The sequence below is a fragment of the Triticum dicoccoides genome, chromosome 6A (assembly GCF_002162155.2).
Source record: "Triticum dicoccoides isolate Atlit2015 ecotype Zavitan chromosome 6A, WEW_v2.0, whole genome shotgun sequence".
Classification (NCBI taxonomy): Eukaryota; Viridiplantae; Streptophyta; class Magnoliopsida; order Poales; family Poaceae; genus Triticum; species Triticum dicoccoides.
In genome coordinates this window covers 271521343-271541448 of record NC_041390.1, presented here as the reverse complement: position 1 = coordinate 271541448, position 20106 = coordinate 271521343, and positions in this window count along the sequence as shown.

Sequence of the window (20106 nt, the reverse complement as noted above, 5' to 3'; positions counted from 1 at the left end):
CTCATAACCTCCTCCATGGATGACTCCCACGAAGGCACGCTTCACGGCCGGTTTAACCCGGGCGGATCACGCACGCTGAGCCATTTCGACAAGGTCGGTGCAGATGTCCGGCTTAGGGCCCGGTTCACCGATCTTGCCGATGAAAACGTGTATGCCACCAAAGGGGACCCGGTACCCGTACTCAACTGAGCCGGCCTTAGGGCCCCAGCCTGCATCATCGATGTAGAGCTTGCCGTGATGACTCTTAGTCATCCGGCCCACATCGTAGCCCTCGAGTCCTTCAAAGCGGCCCTCCAAGAACTTGAAACCATCATGCGATATCCCCATGGTGGGCGCCAACTGTCATGGTTTTGTCACGGCAGATGTCCTCGTGAAAGGACTTAGTCGTGGAGCCATCGCAACGGGTTAGCTTGAAGGGGTTAAAGCGGACACAGGGACGCAAGAGAGTTTATACTAGTTCGGCCCCTTCGATGAAGGTAAAAGCCTACGTCTAGTTGTGATGGAATTGATGGGGTTTCGATGACTAGGGAGCAAACAAGCTTCGCCTAAGTCTCGAATTGTTGTCAGTTGTCCTTGAACCGCCGCCGGGTCATCCCCTTATATACATGGGTGACGCCCGTCGGTTTACAGAGTCCCAACACCGGCTCATATATGTGTTCGGTTTGGTCTCTACTTATTCCTAACTTACAATACAAGTTTACATGCCGACACCGGTTTACGGCTACAGGCCTTAAACCGATCATGGGCTTTAAGCCCTCATCTACCTTCATGGGCTTTAACATACTTAACTACTGATGAAGTTAACCCAGCCCAGATAGGCCGGTTTACGCCCAGTAGTTATATCCCCAACACTGGCCACGAGGGTGGGGGGCGCGCCCTACCCCCCTGGGCACGCCCTCTGCCTCGTGGGCCCCCTGGTGGCCCTCCGATGCCCATCTTCTGCTATATGGAGTCTTTTGTTGAGGAAAAAATCATAAGCAAGCTTTCAGGATGAGACTCTGCCGCCACGAGGCGGAACCTTGGCAGAACCAATCTAGGGCTCTGGCGGAGCTGTTCTGCTGGGGAAACTTCCCTCGGGGAGGGGGAAATCATCACCATCGTCATCACCAACGATCCTCTCATCGGGAGGGGGTCAATCTCCATCAACATCTTCACCAGCACCATCTCCTCTCAAACCCTAGTTCATCTCTTGTATCCAATTCTTGTCTCCAAGTCTGGGATTGGTACCTGTGGGTTGCTAGTAGTGTTAATTACTCCTTGTAGTTGATGCTAGTTGGTTTACTTGGTGGAAGATCATATGTTCAGATCCTATATGCACATTAATACCCCTATGATTATGAACATGAATATGCTTTGTGAGTAGTTACGTTTGTTCCTGAGGACATGGGAGAAGTCTTGCTATTACTAGTCATGTGAATTTGGTATTCGTTCAATATTTTGATGAGATGTATGTTGTCTCTCCTCTAGTGGTGTTATGTGAAGGTCGACTACATGACACTTTACCATTATTTGGGCCTAGAGGAAGGCATTGGGAAGTAATAAGTAGATGATGGGTTGCTACAGTGACAGAAGCTTAAACCCTAGTTTATGCGTTGCTTCGCAAGGGGCTGATTTGGATCCATATGGTTCCTGCTATGGTTAGGTTTACCTTAATACTTTTGTTGTAGTTGCGGATGCTTGCAATAGAGGTTAATCATAAGTGGGATGCTTGTCCAAGTAAGGATGGCACCCAAGCACCGGTCCACCCACATATCAGATTATCAAAGTACCGAACGTGAATCATATGATCGTGATGAAACCTAGCTTGGCGATATTCCCATGTGTCCTTGGGAGCGCTTTTCTCTATATAAGAATTTATCCAGGCTTGTCCTTTGCTACAAAAAGGATTGGGCCACCTTGCTACACTTTATTCACTTTTGTTACTTGTTGCTCGTTACAAATTATCTTATCACAAAACTATTTGTTACCTATAATTTCAGTGCTTGCAGAGAATACCTTGCTGAAAACCGCTTATCATTACCTTCTGCTCCTCGTTGGGTTCGACACTCTTACTTATCAAAAGGACTACGATAGATCCCCTATACTTGTGGGTCATCACTGAATCCTCCGTGCAGCGGGGCAGGGAGGAAGTGCTCCGGCGATGGACGCTGGAGCGCGAGCACGCCCCCATGCTCCAAAACCTCAGGACCAGAGCCAGCGCGGTGATGGGCGCCATCTGTGACTAGAATGTGCCTCATCCCCACTCAGACGACTACGCCAGTCACCTCCTTTTCTTCACTGACGTGGTGACGCGCTTGGAGAATCGATCCGAGAGGGCTCGCGTGCTTGTCGAGGAGAGGAGCCGCGGCCTGCTCAAGCGTGCGTTCTCTCGTGTCTTCAGCCATCTCTAGAACACCTACCCCAACTTTGACTTCGACGCCGCCATTGCTCCAGTGCCCCAGGCCATCCGGGATGACCTGGCGCACTGGGATGAGGACAATGTGGATGCCCTAGTCAGGGCCTTCACCTCCGAGGATGGTGCGGTGGTGGTCGCTGCAAATGGAGGCAGCGTGGTGGACGATGGCAAGGGTGGCGCCGGAGATGGCGGCAACGATGCCGGTGACGGAGATGTCGGCGACGGTGACAGCGATGCCAGTGATGCGTCTGAGGGCGACCTGGAGGATGCGGTGTGCGACATGTCCGATTGAACCCACGCTTCTTTGACGCTGACCCTGCATATGAAAGCTCAGGCACGGCCCTGAAGGTTGTAAGAGCATTTCGGGAGGGGAAGCCACTCATGTAAACAGATTATTGCTTTTGTTCTTTAGGCTAGGCTAAAGATGTGTTTCCATAAATCTGTGAGTCCCACCATGAGCCTACTGCTGCAGTTTACCTTTGTCCGGCCAGTTCTGGACCGGGCCACGAGGTCTTGAGTTCCGGAGGAGCCTGTCGATCCGCCCGAGGGGGCCTCGCGAGAAGCGAGCGTTTAGCCATGGAAGGACGTGTGCGAAGCATGCACATGCCGTGCCCAGCCCCCGCTCGCGAGGAGCTCTCAAGGGGGGAGGCAGCAGGTGTGAACCCCAAACCAGGGAAAGGAGCCAAATCGCAAGAAATCGCACGAACGAGAAAAGACACCCCCGCGCTTGTCAACAAAAATTTAGCTTCAACTTAAATCCAAAGCCAGAAAACAGGGCTACAAAAAGAGAGATGAAAGCAAATGGCCGCGTCCGGCACCTAGTCTAGTCTTCTTGTCTTCTCACCAGCGCGGAGCTAAGTGCTGCCACTAGTCGTGGGAGGGAGCCCCCGAGGCCTGAGGGCGGCACTCCTGAGACTCCGGGGTGTGTACGACCCCACTCATTATTATGTGAGAGTGTCACGAGCGGAGATCTTCACAGGCGCGAGCCTTACTTCATATCGCCAGACGAGTGCCCCGCCTTGCGCCACCCTCGACCACCATTGGGGGTAACCGGTAACCAGGATGACACCAGGGGGCAAAGGGGACGCCAACGGCGCCCTCGGCTACCATGGGTCCTCTATCGGGGGAAGGCTCGCCGGCACCTCCCCGGCAGAGGGCCTACCTCTGGGGGATGTCTTGCTCCGTGCGATGCAGGGAGGGGCCTTGCTCCCGGCTCCTCCCCGGCAGCCCTGAAAGTGCAACTATCCCTAGGTGGTTTTGGTAATTCATAACAACATATAGCTCATTGAGCTAATGCTATTCCAAGATGATTATTTCAGGAAAGCTCAATGACTGGCATGGCATGGATATGAAAGTGGAACCCTCAAAATGCTAAGGAAAATGGATTGGCTCAAGATCAAAAGCTCAAGAGTCTTCATTTCATATTTTAGTGATCCAAGATCACATTGAGTCCATAGGAAAAGCCAATACTATTAAGGAGGGATGAGGTGTTGCTTAATGAGCCTCTTGCTTCATGTGCTTAATGATATGCTCCAAAAACCCTCAACTACTTTCCCATATCCACATATGACCTAAACTCTAAGCCAAACTCGGTCCTACCGATTTTTCCTATTCGGCGCCACCGAGTTTCAATTGTCATTAGCCACTGCCAAACCCTAGCAATTTGGTCCTACCGATAAGGATCTCAGTCCCACCGAGATGGGGTTGCAAACTCTCTGTTTCCCTTTCGTAACTTTTTGGTCCCACCGAAAGAGCGAATCGGTCCCACCGAGATTGCAATGTAAACTCAGTGTTTCCCCTTTGTAACTTTCGGTCTCACCGAGTTCCACTCGGTCTCACCGAAAGAGCAAATCGGTCCCACCGAGTTTGCCTGACCAACTCTCTGGTTAGCTAATTACCAAACTCGGTCTCACCGAGTTTGTGTAATCGGTCTCACCGAGATTACGTTATGCCCAAACCCTAACCGAATCGGTCCTACCGAGTTGCATGTCAGTCCCACCGAAATTCCTAACGGTCACTAGGTTTACTACTTCGGTCAGACCGAGTTTATTCATTCGGTCCCACCGAGATTGGAAATCTGTGTAACGGTTGGATTTTGTGTGGAGGCTATATATACCCCTCCACCTCCTTCTCATTCGATGAGAGAGCCACCAGAACACACACATCATTCCTACTCATATTTTCTGAGAGAAAACCACCTACTCATGTGTTGAGATCAAGACATTCCATTCCTACCATATGAATCTTGATTTCTAGCCTTCCCAAGTTGCTTTCCACTCAAATCTTCTTTCCACCAAATCCAAATCCTATGAGAGAGAGTTGAGTGTTGGGGAGACTATCATTTGAAGCACAAGAGCAAGGAGTTCATTACCTACACACCATTTGTTACTTCTTGGAGAGTGGTGTCTCCTAGATTGGCTAGGTGTCACTTGGGAGCCTCCGACAAGATTGTGGAGTTGAACCAAGGAGTTTGTAAGGGCAAGGAGATCGCCTACTTCGTGAAGATCTACCGCTAGTGAGGCAAGTCCTTCGTGGGCGTTGGCCATGGTGGGATAGACAAGGTTGCTTCTTCGTGGACCCTTTGTGGGTGGTTGCTTCTTCGTGGACCCTTCGTGGGTGGAGCCCTCCGTGGACTCGCGCAACCGTTGCCCTTGGGTGGAGCCCTGTGTGGACTCGCGCAACCGTTGCCCTTGGGTGGAGCCCTGTGTGGACTCGCACAACCGTTACCCTTCGTGGGTTGAAGTCTCCATCAACGTGGATGTAGGATAGCACCACCTATCCAAACCACGGGAAAAACATCCGTGTCTCCAATAGCGTTTGAATTCTCCAAACCCTTCCCTTTATATTCTTGCAAGTTGCATGCTTTACTTTCCGCTGCCAATATACTCTTTGCATGCTTGCTTGAATCAAGTGATGATTGCTTGACTTGTCCTAAAATAGCTAAAATCTGCCAAGAACTAAAATTGGGAAAAGGTTAAGTTTTTATTTGGTCAAGTAGTCTAATCACCCCCCCCTCTAGACATACTTTCGATCCTACAAGTGGTATCAGAGCTTTGGTCTCCATTTGCTTGATCTCCATAGCTTTTGGTGGTCATAGCCTTGGTTTCACAACCTAGGAGAGTATGGCGTCTAGCGAGGGAAATTATCACCGTAGAGGTCCTTACTTTGATGGTACTAATTTTGCCAGTTGGAAGCATAAAATGAAAATGCATATTCTTGGACATAACCCCGCCGTTTGGGCTATTGTGTGTGTTGGTTTGCAAGGTGACTTCTTTGATGGGAAAGAACCAAACCGTGAAGCTACCGCGGATGAGTTGAAGATGTTGCAATACAATGCTCAAGCTTGTGATATTCTCTTCAACGGATTGTGCCCCGAAGAATTCAACAAAATCAGCCGTCTTGAGAATGCAAAGGAAATTTGGGACACTTTGATTGATATGCACGAAGGTACCGACTCCGTCAAGGAATCCAAGTTGGATGTGCTTCAAAGCCAACTTGACAAGTTCAAGATGAAGGGTGGTGAAGGTGTCGCCGAAATGTACTCTAGGCTTGCTCTCATCACAAATGAGATTGCCGGCTTAGGAAGTGAAGAGATGACCGATAAATTCATCATCAAGAAGATCCTAAGAGCCTTGGATGGAAAATATGATACCGTGTGCACATTGATCCAAATGATGCCCAATTACAAAGATCTCAAGCCAACGGAGGTGATTGGAAGGATTGTTGCTCATGAGATGTCACTTAAGGATAAAGAGGAACTTCACAACAAATCAAGTGGTGCCTACAAAGCCTCATGTGAAGCCCTTACATCATCAAGTGAGAAACAAGACTCCAATGAAGAATTGAGCTTAATGGTGAAGAACTTCAACAAGTTCTACAAGAGTAGAAGCAAAGATAGAAGCCCAAATCAAGGTCCTACAATGATAAAAGATCTTCTAGTCGAGAGCGAAACTGCTACAATTGTGGAAGACCCGGACACTATTCCAATGAGTGTACGGCTCCCTACAAGAGAAGAGAAGATTCTCCAAAAATAAGAAGCAAAGGATCACCACCAAGAGAGAGAAGGAGTAGAGATGATCGTTATGAACGAAGATACTCACGGAGAAGCAAGGATTCGGAAAGGAAGGAAAAATCATCAAGGAGCTACACAAGACGAAGACATCAAGCTCATGTTGGTGAATGGGTATCCGGCTCCGACTCCGACAGCCACTCCGAGAGAAGTTATCACTCCGACTCCGAAGATACTCAAGATGAAGGTGTTGCCGGTCTAGCACTTGTGTCAACCAACTCCTACGACATATTTGACTCACCAAATGAAGGAATTGGAAGATGCTTCATGGCCAAAGGTCCTAAGGTAACACACCCCGAGTATGTTGATTTCAATAGTGATGAAGATGACTTGTTAGGTGATGATTTGATTGGTGACAACTCTAGTGATGAATACTATGATGAAAGACCAATTAATCATGCTAATCAAGATAAAACAAATGACAATGATAAGGAGAAGATCGAGGCTCTAACTAAAGAACTAAAAACTCTTAAGTTAGCTCATGACACTATCTTCGAAGATCATCGAGAACTTTTAAGGGCTCATGAGAAGCTACGCTTTGAAAAGCTCAATCTTGAGCAAGAGCATGAGTTCTTAAAGGCAATCAATGATGATCTCCGCAAGAAAAGTTCTTCTTACATTGCCAAGCGTTTACTCTTATCCACTTACAAGCCTCAAGTCAAGTCTAGTAACAAGAAAGATTCTTCCTCTAGTAGTAACAATGATCATGCTAAATCCAATATTGTTGCTTCTAGTAGTTCTCTTGATTCCACTAATGATTCTCTTAGCCAAGTTACACTTGAGCAAGAAAATAGCTTATTGAAGGGAATTATAGAGAAAGGAGTGTACAAGAGCCTTGCCGGGAGTAAGCAATTCGAGGAAATTGTGCGCAAGCAAGGAATGCACCGGAAGAATCAAGGTGTTGGTTTTGAACGAAAGTTCAATGCCAATGGAGTTGAATGGGAAGAAGATCAATACCCCAAGACGAAGTTTGTCCCTCAACAAGAGAAGTATACTTCTTTCAAGGGGACACAAGCTCAAGATGATCTTCCACCACAAGACTATGAGCAAAAAGGCAAGGACAAGCTTCAAGAGGAAATTGATGCATTTGAAGAAGCTCCTAAGACCTTAGTCAAGTGGATTCCCAAGACTACTTCAAGTTCCACTTCATCAAGTACGACTACAACTCCAAGGATTCCCATCAAGATGATGTGGATCCAAAAGAAGAAGAACTAGAGATTTCTCGAGGGTGACTCCGCCAACATACTTCACTCTTATCATTTTGGCAAGAACAAGTGCAATCAACTTCCACATCTTGCACTAGTTCAAGGAGTCACAAACCCTCTTGTTGGTAAGACAAGGGACAAGGTAACCTAAAGTTTTCATGGACATCATCTTTTGTGTGCATCACTCTATGTCTATGGATATCCTTGTTTGTTCCTTGTGGGACTAACCCATGTAGGTATTGAAAGTGCAATTCACTCAAAAGGATAGCTCCAAGAGATCTACATCAACATTGAGCATCCACATCTTCAATATCTACATGAAGTCATCATCGACAAAACTCAAGGTTAGTTCATCCCTTTTAGGGGGGATATCACATCTAGGGGGAGCTTTACTCTAAGACTTGAGCTAAAGCAACTCTAAAGATATGAACAAAACAATGCTTTATGTAAAGTGGTAACCCCACTTGAGCTTAAACGATGAGTATGACCTATGATCAAGTGTTCTCACTTGACTCCTAAGTCAATATACTCATATATAGATGACCTAATCATCGCAAATTGCTTGATAGATGCTAGAATTGGTTGTGCATGCTTTGCCACATATTTCATTTGCTATCTTATTGTGTGAGCATGTTGGTTGCATATTTTACTCATTCAAGGACATCCACTTGTTGTTTTGATTGTTTGGCTTTCTTCTTTTGCCAAGTGGATGGACAAGAATGCCTAAGAACCTCCTCTAGCTATCTATGCTTTTCTCGTCTCAAACTCTATTCATGCTGCATCACAAAATTTGATCAAGTCAGATTTGAACCACTCTGTGTGAGGAGCGCTCGGAGTCCCAGATTCGTCATAGACTTAAACTTCCAAAACCTCTTTATGAATCTCGGTCTGACCGATACTCCATTTTCGGTCCTACCGAGTTCATTAAGTTGATCTAGGTTTTTGATCTCGGTGCAACCGATTTGAACTTTTCGGTCACACCGAGTTGCAATAACTGCACACAGTTTTGCATCTCGGTGCCACCGAGTTGTTCCACTCGGTCACACCGACAGGGTCGGGCTATATATAGTGACGGGCAGAATTTTGGAAATTTCTCCGAAACCTCCTCGCCCGCGCGATAGCCTGCTCTGCCCCCGAGGTCTCCGGATCGTCTCCTCGCCGCCAGCAGCCTCCAGTCGCTGGTCTTCGCCGCCGTCAATGGATTTCTGCTCCGCCGTTGCCGCCGTAGCAAGTCCACGCCGAACTAGGGTATGGACTTGATCATTGTGCTATTCCTCAATCTGATTCCTAGCACATTGTGATCATCATGAATCTTGCCACGATTGATAAACTTCTATCTAGTCAAAACGCTCGTAGATTAGGTTTAATTCGAAAATTTTAGGGTTAGGTTTCCGCCGAAACCATCTCGGACCCACCGAGTTGAAAAACTCGGTCCCACCGATCTGGCTTTTGCCATTGCACAAGTTAAACTCGGTCTGACTGAGAATAACTTATCGGTGCGACCGATTTTGGAATTCTGTGAAACCCTAGCAGTCTCGGTGCCACCGAACTGTGACTCGGTCTGACCGAGTTCACCAGTTCTGGTGCCAAAACTGCTTCGGTGTCACCGAGTTTGAAAATCGGTAGATCTGAGATGCTTTCTGTGGAAAACTAAAACTAAGTTTTTGAATTAATCTTTTGCAAAAATCTCTGCTTTTTGTGATGCTCATCCACTCTATCTCTTCTATAATCTATTCACAGGGTCAGCAGTCAGTTTGCAACATGTCTGATCAAAGTGACAGCCAGAACCTCTCAGAGCAGCAAGTTGTGATGAGTGAGGGCACTAGCCCCTCAAGTTCTTTTGATGATGGCAGCAGGAGCACACCCAGCAATCTGCCTAAGGCTGCCACACGTCAAAGGAAGAAGAGAACGTCTGATTCTGAGGATGAAGACTATGTGGCAGAGGAAGAGGCCACTTCCAAGCGGGTTGAGCCAGCTCAAGGCTCAAAGCCAGGCCTGAAAATCAAGAGGCCAACAGGCAGGCAGCCCATGTCAAAAGCTAGAGCATCAACTGAGAAGCCTGCACCTGCTCCCATTGAGCCCATTGCTGCTGAGGGTAAGAAGAGGAAAGAGAGGGTAAAGAAGACTGTAGCCAAAGTGCTTGGGAGAGCCTCCATCATGGTAGAAGAGGAGGAGGAAGAAGAGGTTGCTGCACCAGCACCCAAGGCAGCCAAACTTATGGGAGATGCCATAAGGTCAGGGAGAGCTGCATCCAAGCCCAAGGAAGCTTCTAAGGCTGCACCTAAGCCTAAGACAACTCCAAAGAGAAACACAAGGAGTATACCTGCTACAAAAAAGAACAAGGCCCCAGTGCCTGAAGCTATTGAAGAAGAGGAAGAGAGTGTCCTTCGGAAGCTCAAGCCCAAGATCCCAGACCACAACGATGCTCATCCTGTGGCTGAGGACATGAAGCTCAGGAGAGACTCAGGGCTCAGGAAATGGAGAGAAGCAGATCCATATGCTTCTAGGAGAAGGACTGTCGTGGACTACAGATTTCACACAAAGGAGCAACAAGATTTTTATGAGACTGTTTTGCTTGACAAGAAGCCAATCGTTTGTGACATGAGATGGGTCGACTGGACATACATCAAGGAAAATGAAGAGCACTATCCAGGAGTTCAGGACAGCTTCAGAGCGTGTGGAGTAGAGGACTTTGTTGGGCAGAAGCTCACAAAGTGGAACGAGGAACTCATCATGCAGTTCTACTCCACAGCTCACTTTTATCCGGATGGAAGGATTACATGGATGTCAGAGGGTACAAGGTACCAATCTACAGTGGCTGAGTGGGCACAGATCATCAATGCCCCAGAAGAGCAAGATGAGGACTTGGACATCTATGCCAAGAAGAAAATGGACCATAACTCCATGTCCAACATGTACAAGGAAATTCCCAATGAAGCTCTTGACACATTCAAGTTTGGCTTAGTGCACTATCTGCTCTCAAGATTGCCTACTATCAATTGGATACTAAGGCACACTCTGTTGCCTAAGTCTGGAGATCACAAGATGATCAGAGGTCACGCGATCAACCTGCTTCATGTCTTTGACGTGCCTCAGAAATTCAAGGTCATGAGTCTCATTGTGGAAACCATTAAGAGGACAGCTGCAGATCAAAAGAGGAGCTGTGGATATGCCCCTCAGATTCAGGAGCTCATCAACTCCAAGATGGGCACGGGCGTATATCTTTTGGATAAGGAACACCTGCCCATCCGTCCAGATTTTGAGAACAATGAAGTTGTGATGACAGAGAATGAGCCATCATCTGCACAAGCATTTGCAAAGAAGGAGAAGGCGAAGAAGGAGAAAGCTGCCAGGATGCCTACTCAAGAGGAGGCATCTGAGTACTTCTTGAAGACCAAACAAGAGCAGCTCAGTTACTTGATTGCATCCTCGCTGAGAATTGAGCAAAGTATAGCCAACCTCACTAAAAATCAGCAGAGCCTAGAGAGGATCATGGAACAGAAGTTCTATGACTTGGATGTCAAGGTAATAGAAGTCCAGTCTGTAGTGGAGCAGCTCCAGGAGGACATGAATGAGAGGAGAGGCACGACCACAACTCATGCTTTTTCTAGAGTGCCACGAGGTCCGAGGTCGTCTGCACTGCCAGTTGCTGACACCAGAGCTACAACGTCTGCACCAGCCACAGCCTCAGCTCCAGCGTCTACCTCAGCTCCAACTCCAGCGACTACTTCAACATCTACAGAAGCCTTTGTCCTTGGAGTGATCCGGACTCCACCACCACCTGAAGATCAAGCCTGAGCGACGACTTAGCACTATGCATTTTCTAGGAACTTTTTGGTAACTTGTTGCCAAAGGGGGAGAAGATGTATAGATCATAGGCTTCGAGAGAGAGAGTGTTGCTTTTCTCTCTTGCTTTATTTGGTGGTCTTTTCGAACCTTTTCTGCTTTTGAGTGCTTGATACTATGTCATTATTTGTGAGACATCGATGATCATGTGTTTGATCATAAGCTACACTTAATGTTTGCTTAATGCTTGCTCAAATATTATCATGCTATCTATCGTTTGTGATCATTCACTATTCTTGGTGATGAGTGCATGTATTTCATTCTTATCATTTTGAGCGCTCCACCAAGATGTATGTGACATGGAAGAGTAACCCATGACTCTAACTCCTTGTGCATTTGCAGTCCAAAGCAAATTATATATATGCACAAATTTAGGGGGAGCTCTTACTTATCACATACTTCTCAAAGCGACGATATACTTCATGCTTATTATCATTTGTCGAAGCTTTGATCTATATGTTGTCATCAATTACCAAAAAGGGGGAGATTGAAAGTGCAACTATCCCTAGGTGGTTTTGGTAATTCATAACAACATATAGCTCATTGAGCTAATGCTATTCCAAGATGATTATTTCAGGAAAGCTCAATGATTGGCATGGCATGGATATGAAAGTAGAACCCTCAAAATGCTAAGGAAAATGGATTGGCTCAAGATCAAAAGCTCAAGACTCTTCATTTCATATTTTAGTGATCCAAGATCACATTGAGTCCATAGGAAAAGCCAATACTATTAAGGAGGGATGAGGTGTTGCTTAATGAGCCTCTTGCTTCATGTGCTTAATGATATGCTCCAAAAACCCTCAACTACTTTCCCATATCCACATATGACCTAAACTCTAAGCCAAACTCGGTCCTACCGATTTTTCCTATCCGGCGCCACCGAGTTTCAATTGTCATTAGCCACTGCCAAACCCTAGCAATTCGGTCCTACCGATAAGGATCTCGGTCCCACCGAGATGGGGTTGCAAACTCTCTGTTTCCCTTTCGTAACTTTTCGGTCCCACCGAAAGAGCGAATCGGTCCCACCGAGATTGCAATGTAAACTCAGTGTTTCCCCTTTGTAACTTTCGGTCTCACCGAGTTCCACTCGGTCTCACCGAAAGAGCAAATCGGTCCCACCGAGTTTGCCTGACCAACTCTCTGGTTAGCTAATTACCAAACTCGGTCTCAGCGAGTTTGTGTAATCGGTCTCACTGAGATTACGTTATGCCCAAACCCTAATCGAATCGGTCCTACCGAGTTGCATGTCAGTCCCACCGAAATTCCTAACGGTCACTAGGTTTACTACTTCGGTCAGACCGAGTTTATTCATTCGGTCCCACCGAGATTGGAAATCTGTGTAACGGTTGGATTTTGTGTGGAGGCTATATATACCCCTCCACCTCCTTCTCATTCGATGAGAGAGCCACCAGAACACACACATCATTCCTACTCATATGTTCTGAGAGAAAACCACCTACTCATGTGTTGAGATCAAGACATTCCATTCCTACCATATGAATCTTGATTTCTAGCCTTCCCAAGTTGCTTTCCACTCAAATCTTCTTTCCACCAAATCCAAATCCTATGAGAGAGAGTTGAGTGTTGGGGAGACTATCATTTGAAGCACAAGAGCAAGGAGTTCATTACCTACACACCATTTGTTACTTCTTGGAGAGTGGTGTCTCCTAGATTGGCTAGGTGTCACTTGGGAGCCTCCGACAAGATTGTGGAGTTGAACCAAGGAGTTTGTAAGGGCAAGGAGATCGCCTAATTCGTGAAGATCTACCGCTAGTGAGGCAAGTCCTTCGTGGGCGTTGGCCATGGTGGGATAGACAAGGTTGCTTCTTCGTGGACCCTTTGTGGGTGGTTGCTTCTTCATGGACCCTTCGTGGGTGGAGCCCTCCGTGGACTCGCGCAACCGTTGCCCTTGGGTGGAGCCCTGTGTGGACTCGCGCAACCGTTGCCCTTGGGTGGAGCCCTGTGTGGACTCGCGCAACCGTTACCCTTCGTGGGTTGAAGTCTCCATCAACGTGGATGTAGGATAGCACCACCTATCCGAACCACGGGAAAAACATCCGTGTCTCCAATAGCGTTTGAATTCTCCAAACCCTTCCCTTTATATTCTTGCAAGTTGCATGCTTTACTTTCCGCTGCCAATATACTCTTTGCATGCTTGCTTGAATCAAGTGATGATTGCTTGACTTGTCCTAAAATAGCTAAAATCTGCCAAGAACTAAAATTGGGAAAAGGTTAAGTTTTTATTTGGTCAAGTAGTCTAATCACCCCCCCTCTAGACATACTTTCGATCCTACAAGCCCCCAGTGCACTCCCCCTCACGGAAGGGGGGCGCCGAACTGGGGCCGCCGTCGGCCATCGTGACCTGATCCTACTGCGACCCATGGTTAGCGTAAGCTTGTTCCTGAGAGATTAGTGGTACCCTATAGCTGTTGTTGCTGGCATGGTTGGTGAGGCTTTCGAGAGGCTCATGGAAAGCCCCAGTTTCTAGTGCCTCCTCCTCCCATCTCGGCTCGAGGAACGAGCCGGGGTCGTCTTCCAGCGCATACTCCTGGTCCATCATGCGGGGTATGTAGGCCTTCGAGGCCGCCGCCTCGAAGACCTTGCCATGGTGCCCCGTGCTCCATGTTGCCCAGCCCAGCGCACCGCCCAGAGGTTGGTAGGGCGGCACCCCGCCGGGGCCGTAGGAGGCGACGCTCGTACCTACGCTCGTTGGAGGTGGCGGGGGTGCGATTGGGCGTCCGGTGCCGTTGGCCACGCCAGTGTTGATGGTGCCCAGAGGCGCGCCCGGGGGCGCGCGGGCGCGGCGAGGCCCGCCATGCGATCTGGCCGCAGCCTAAGGTGTGAGCAGGGAGCAGAAGGGAGGCGCTCCCGAGGCCGCGGTGTCCAGTAGCTCGGCGATGTGCTCCAGCAGTGCATCCCGGCCACTCTCCATCAGCCGGCATCGCAACAGCTCGCGAGCCACCGTGAGAGCAGCCCTCATGTTTGCTTGTTCCCATCGGGTGTGCGGCGCCGTGGCCGCAGCGTGGCTTGAAGCCCTTGCAACTGCCCGTACTCAGTGTGGAGTAAGGGTGGATGGCGCTTGACCGCGCCACCCGTGCCCTGCAACGCTTGGCGGTGCGCGTGCTACCTGGGGCGTGGGGTTGAGGTCTTCTTGGGCAGGCGGGGCCGCCCGGGCCGGCCAGGCTCCCCACCGGTCGACGTTGGTCCTTGGGTCGCCGGACATTGGAGCTGCGGAGTGTCGAGGGATTGACTGGCGAAAGGAAGACTCCGACACATCCCTACCTGGCGCGCCAAATGTCGGATTTTAGGTTGCGGCAAAACCCTTGAGGTTCGAACACTGGGGTGCGCACGAAGATCTCCGCCCTCTCTAGCTCGCACACTCAACGATCTCCCGGCCTAGCTTCAACGGACCCAAAGAACACGAGACACAAGATTTATACTGGTTCGGGCCACCGTTGTGGTGTAATACCCTACTCCAGTGTGGTGTGATGGATTGCCTCTTGGGCTATGGATGAATAGTTACAAGGGAAGAACAGCCTCCTGAGGAGAGGTGTTCTTGTGGTTGGTGAGCTTGTGTGTTTGAGGAAGATCTGGATCCTCTCTCCCCTCCAGACCCGTTTTTCCCTACTATGGTGGTGGCTAGTCCTATTTATAGAGGTCCTGGTCCTCTTCCCAAATATTAAGCGGGAAGGGATCCCACAACGGCCAAATTCGAAGGGAGACAACTAGTACAAGTTATCCTGACAAAAGTAGTCTTCACCTGCCAAAGGCTCTGGTGGTGACGCCGTCTTGGGCTCCACGGTAACCTCCATCCTGCCATCCTACTGGTCTTGGTCTTGTTGCACCGGTATGGAAACCTTTGCCTGATTCCTTGGAACTCCTCGCCCGCGCTTGCCTCCTTAGCACCAAGGAGGAAGCAAGGACACTGCGCTTGCTGGCGCCCGCCTAGTCTTGATCGTCATGGCTTACGTCATTGGAACCTCGCGAGGTTTGCCTTGCCTTGATCTCTCCGCCCCTCGTGAGCCAGCCAGGTGAGGCCACCCCTGAGGAGGTCTTGCGTCGTCCGCCTTGCGAGGCTTGGCCCCTCGCGAGGGTCTTGGGTGTTTGCTGGTGAAGATGGGCCGTACGGGGCCGCTGGAGGAGCCATGCCGCGGGCCGCAGGCAGGCAAGTCTGGGGACCCCCGTCCCCAGAACGCTCAAAAATGCACCTGCTACCTTTCAAAGATGTATGGCCGCTATATTCCCTGATTTTTTGTGAAAAGATTGTTGAGATTTTCATTGATGATTTCTCCATTTACGAAACTTCTCTTGATGATTGCTTAAGAAACCTTGATCCAGTTTTGCAAAGATGTGAAGAAACTAATCTTGTCTTGAATTGGGAGAAGTGCCACTTTATGGTTAATAAAGGTATTGTCTTGGGGCATAAAATTTTTGAAATAGGTATTCAAGTGGATAAAGCTAAAGTAGATGCTATTGAAAAGATGTCGTGTGCTAAAGATATCAAAGGTATAAGAAGTTTCCTTGGTCATGCTGGTTTCTATAGGAGGTTTATTAAAGACTTCTCTAAAATTTCTAGGCCTCTCACTAATCTCTTGCAAAAAGATATTCCTTTTGGTTTTGATGATGATTGTGTAGAAGAATTTGAAATACTCAAGAAATCCTTGATTTCTGCACCTATTGTTCAGCCACCTGATTGGAATTTACCCTTTGAAATTATGTGTGATGCTAGTGATTATGCTGTTGGTGCTATTCTAGGACAAAGAGTTGATAAGAAATTGAATGTTATTCATTATGCTAGTAAAACTCCGGACAGTGCCCAGTGAAATTATCCTACTACTGGAAAATAATTTTTAGTGTTTGTATTTGCTTGTGATAAGTTCGGATCTTATATTGTTGATTCCAAAGTAACTATTCACACTGATCATGGTACTATTAAATATTTTATGGAAAAGAAAGATGCTAAGCCTAGACTTATTAGATGGGTTCTCTTGTTACGAGAATTTGATTTGCATATTATTGATAGAAAGGGAGCTGAGAACCCCATTGCTGACAACTTGTCTAGGTTAGAAAATGTTCTTGATGACCCACTACCTATTGATGATAGCTTTCCTAATGAATAATTAGCTGTCATAAATGCCTCTCGTAATGCTCCATGGAATGCTGATTATGCTAATTACACTGTTGCTAAATTTATACCACCTAGTTTCACATACGAGCAAAAGAAAAAGTTTTTCTATGATTTAAGACATTCTGTTGGGATGACCCACACCTTTATAAAGGAGTAGATGGTGTTATTAGACGCTGTGTACCTAAGCATGAACAGGAACATTTCCTATGCAAGTGTCACTCCGAGTTTGATGGAGGACACCATGCTGGAGATAGAACTGCACACAAGGTATTGCAATCCGGTTTTTATTGGCCTACTCTCTTCAAGGATGCTTGTAAGTTTGTCTTGTCTTGTGATGAATGCCAGAGAATTGGCAATATTAGTAGATGTCAGGAAATGCCTATGAATTATTCACTTGTGATTGGACCATTTGATGTTTGTGCTTTGATTATATGGGACCTTTTCCTTCCTCCAATGGGTATACACATATTTTAGTTGATGTTGATTATGTTACTAGGTGGGTAGAAGCTATTCCAACTAGTAGTGCTGATCATAACACTTCTATTAAGATGCATAAAGAAGTTATTTTTCCGAGGTTTGGAGTCCCTAGATATTTAATGACTGATGGTGATTCACATTTTATTCATCGTGCTTTCCGTAAAATGCTTGCTAAGTATGATGTTGAGCATAGAATTGCATCTCCATATCATCCTCAGTCTAGTGGTCAAGTAGAATTGAGAAATAGAGAGATTAAATTGTTTTTGCAAATGATTGTTAATAGATCTAGAAAGAATTGGTCTAAGAAACTTGATGATGCATTATGGGCTTATAGAACTGCTTATAAAAACCATATGGGTATGTCTTTGTATAAAATTATTTATGTAAAAGCATGTCACTTACCTCTTGAATTAGAACATAAGGCATATTGGGCTATTAAAGAGCTCAATTATGACTTCAAACTTGCCGGTGAGAAGAGGTTATTTGACATTATCTCACTTGATGAATTGAGAACCCATGCCTATGAAAATGCCAAGTTGTTTAAAGAAATGGTTAAAAGATGGCACGATAAGAGAATACAAAAGCGTGAGTTTAATTTAGGTGATCATGTTTTGCTATACAACTCTCATTTAAGATTTTTTGCAGGAAAGCTTCTCTCTAAATGGGAAGGTCCTTACATTGTTGAGGAGGTCTATCGTTCTGGTGCCATAAAAATCAACAATGTCGAAGGCACAAATTTGAAGGTGGTAAATGGTCAAAGAATTAAACATTATATGTCAAGTAATCCCATAAATGTTGAGATCAATATAATTGACACCGTAACACCGGAGGAGTACATAAGGGATACTTTCCAGAATGTTTCAAACTCCGAAAAGGAATACATATGTGGTACGGTAAATAAACCGACTCCAAAACATTTCCAATAGCAAATTTTCTCTGTTTTGGAATATTTAAAAAATTAGGAAAATTAAAAGTTAGTCCGAAAGAGACACGAGGCAACCACAAGGGTGGAGGGCGCGCCCCTGCCTTGTGGCCACCTCGTGTGCCTTCTGGACTCCGTTTTCTTGCACAATACTTCTTTTGGTCAGTAAAAATTCATTATATAATCTCCCGAAGGTTTTGACCACCGTACCACGACAATATCTCATGTTTTTTTGAGCTATTTCTGTAGCAGATTTAGAGCAATATGTCGTCCCAAGATTCGGAGGGAGAGAGTTATGTGGTTGATTACATTGCAGACCCCAAGGTCTATGGGGATTTGGAGCATTATGGTTGGACGACAGAGGAAGAAGAAGACTATGATCTGAAAGGAAAGGAAGAGACAAGTTCCGATGAAGAGGAAGTCCCACTACCCCAACCTCGGGACATGCACGTGGAGTTCAAAAAGTCAAGTCTCCCGAACGAAGCAAAGAAACCAAAGATCGAGTTTATCCCTTTTAGTCTTCTGTAGGAGAGCAAGCAAGAATTATGCAGAAGGATATTAACACTGGAACAGGAGATCGGTGAGCCGAAGGAGGAAAATTCCACCCTCAAGCATAAGCTGAGGAAAAAGGGCAAGCCTACATCATCAACAACTTCATCATCACCATATCCGAAGAAAGAGACATAAATACATGGGTATGGGCACTCCCCTTGGCAATTGCCAAGCTTGGGGGAGGTGCCCCGGTATCGTATCACCATCTCACCTTTATCTTTATCGTTTTTCTTAGTCTAATCCTTTTGGTTATATCTCGATCTAGTAGAATAATGTTTTTAGTCTGATCTATCTTTGAGTTTTGCTTTATGTCCCCTCTATGTAATCGAGTCCTTGAGTTATATATAATAAAGAGTAGTTTCGAGTTGAGGGCTTTGCTATCTTGCTATAATCTTGAGGGAATTAAAAAAAGAAAAGAATAAAAAGAAATAAAAGATCATATATTTATCTCATGGAGAGTAATGACTTCACATATAAAAAGTATGATGCATAAAAGTTGTTGAGAGTTGACAAACATAGTGTTGGTCATTGTTGCAATTAATAGGAAGTAATAAAGAAAGAGAGGCTTCACATATAAATATACAATCTTGGACTATTTTGTAATTGTGAGCACTCATTAAAATATGACATGCTAAAAGGTTGATGTTGGACAAGCAAGACAACATAATGAGTTATGTTTTCTTATATTCGAATAGAAGTTATATTGTCATGGATTCTCCAACATGTTGAGCTTGCCTTTCCCTCTCATGCTAGCCAAATTCTTTGCACCAAGTAGAGATACTACTTGTGCTTCCAAACATCCCTTAAACCCAGTTTTGCCATGAGAGTCCACCATACCTATCAATGGATTGAGTAAGATCCTTCAAGTAAGTTGTCATCGGTGCAAACAATAAAAATTGTTCTCTAAATATGTATGATCTATTGGTGTGAAGAAAATAAGCTTTATACGAACTTGTGATATAGAAGAAATAAAAGCGACGGACTGCATAATAAAGTTCTTTATCACAAGCGGCAATATAAAGTGACGTTTTTTTGCATCAAGATTGTGTACATCCCACCATAAAAGCGCATGACAACCTTTGCTTCCCTCTGCGAAGGGCTTATCTTTTACTTTTATCTTCTACCCTTACAAGAGTCATGGTGATCATCACCTTTTCTTTATAGGCCTCCTTTGGTTCATAGGGTAGGAAAATCGTAGGAATAGAAAAGTCATAGAAAATGAGATGACATGTATCTCACATCCTATGAGTAGGAATAGGAAAGGAGATGCCCTTTGATTCATATCATAGGATTTTTTTCATTGATTCTAGACTAATGTTTATTTTCCTATGAATTATGGAGGATAGGAAGAATTCCTCCATAGGAATAGGATTTCATTCCTACAAACTAAAGGGATTTAAAAGAATTTTTCCTATAAAAATCCTATCCTATGAAATTCCTACAAAATTCCTCTAAACCAAAAGAGGCCTTATAATTTTTTCTTTGGCAAGCACTATGTGTTGGAGAGATCCG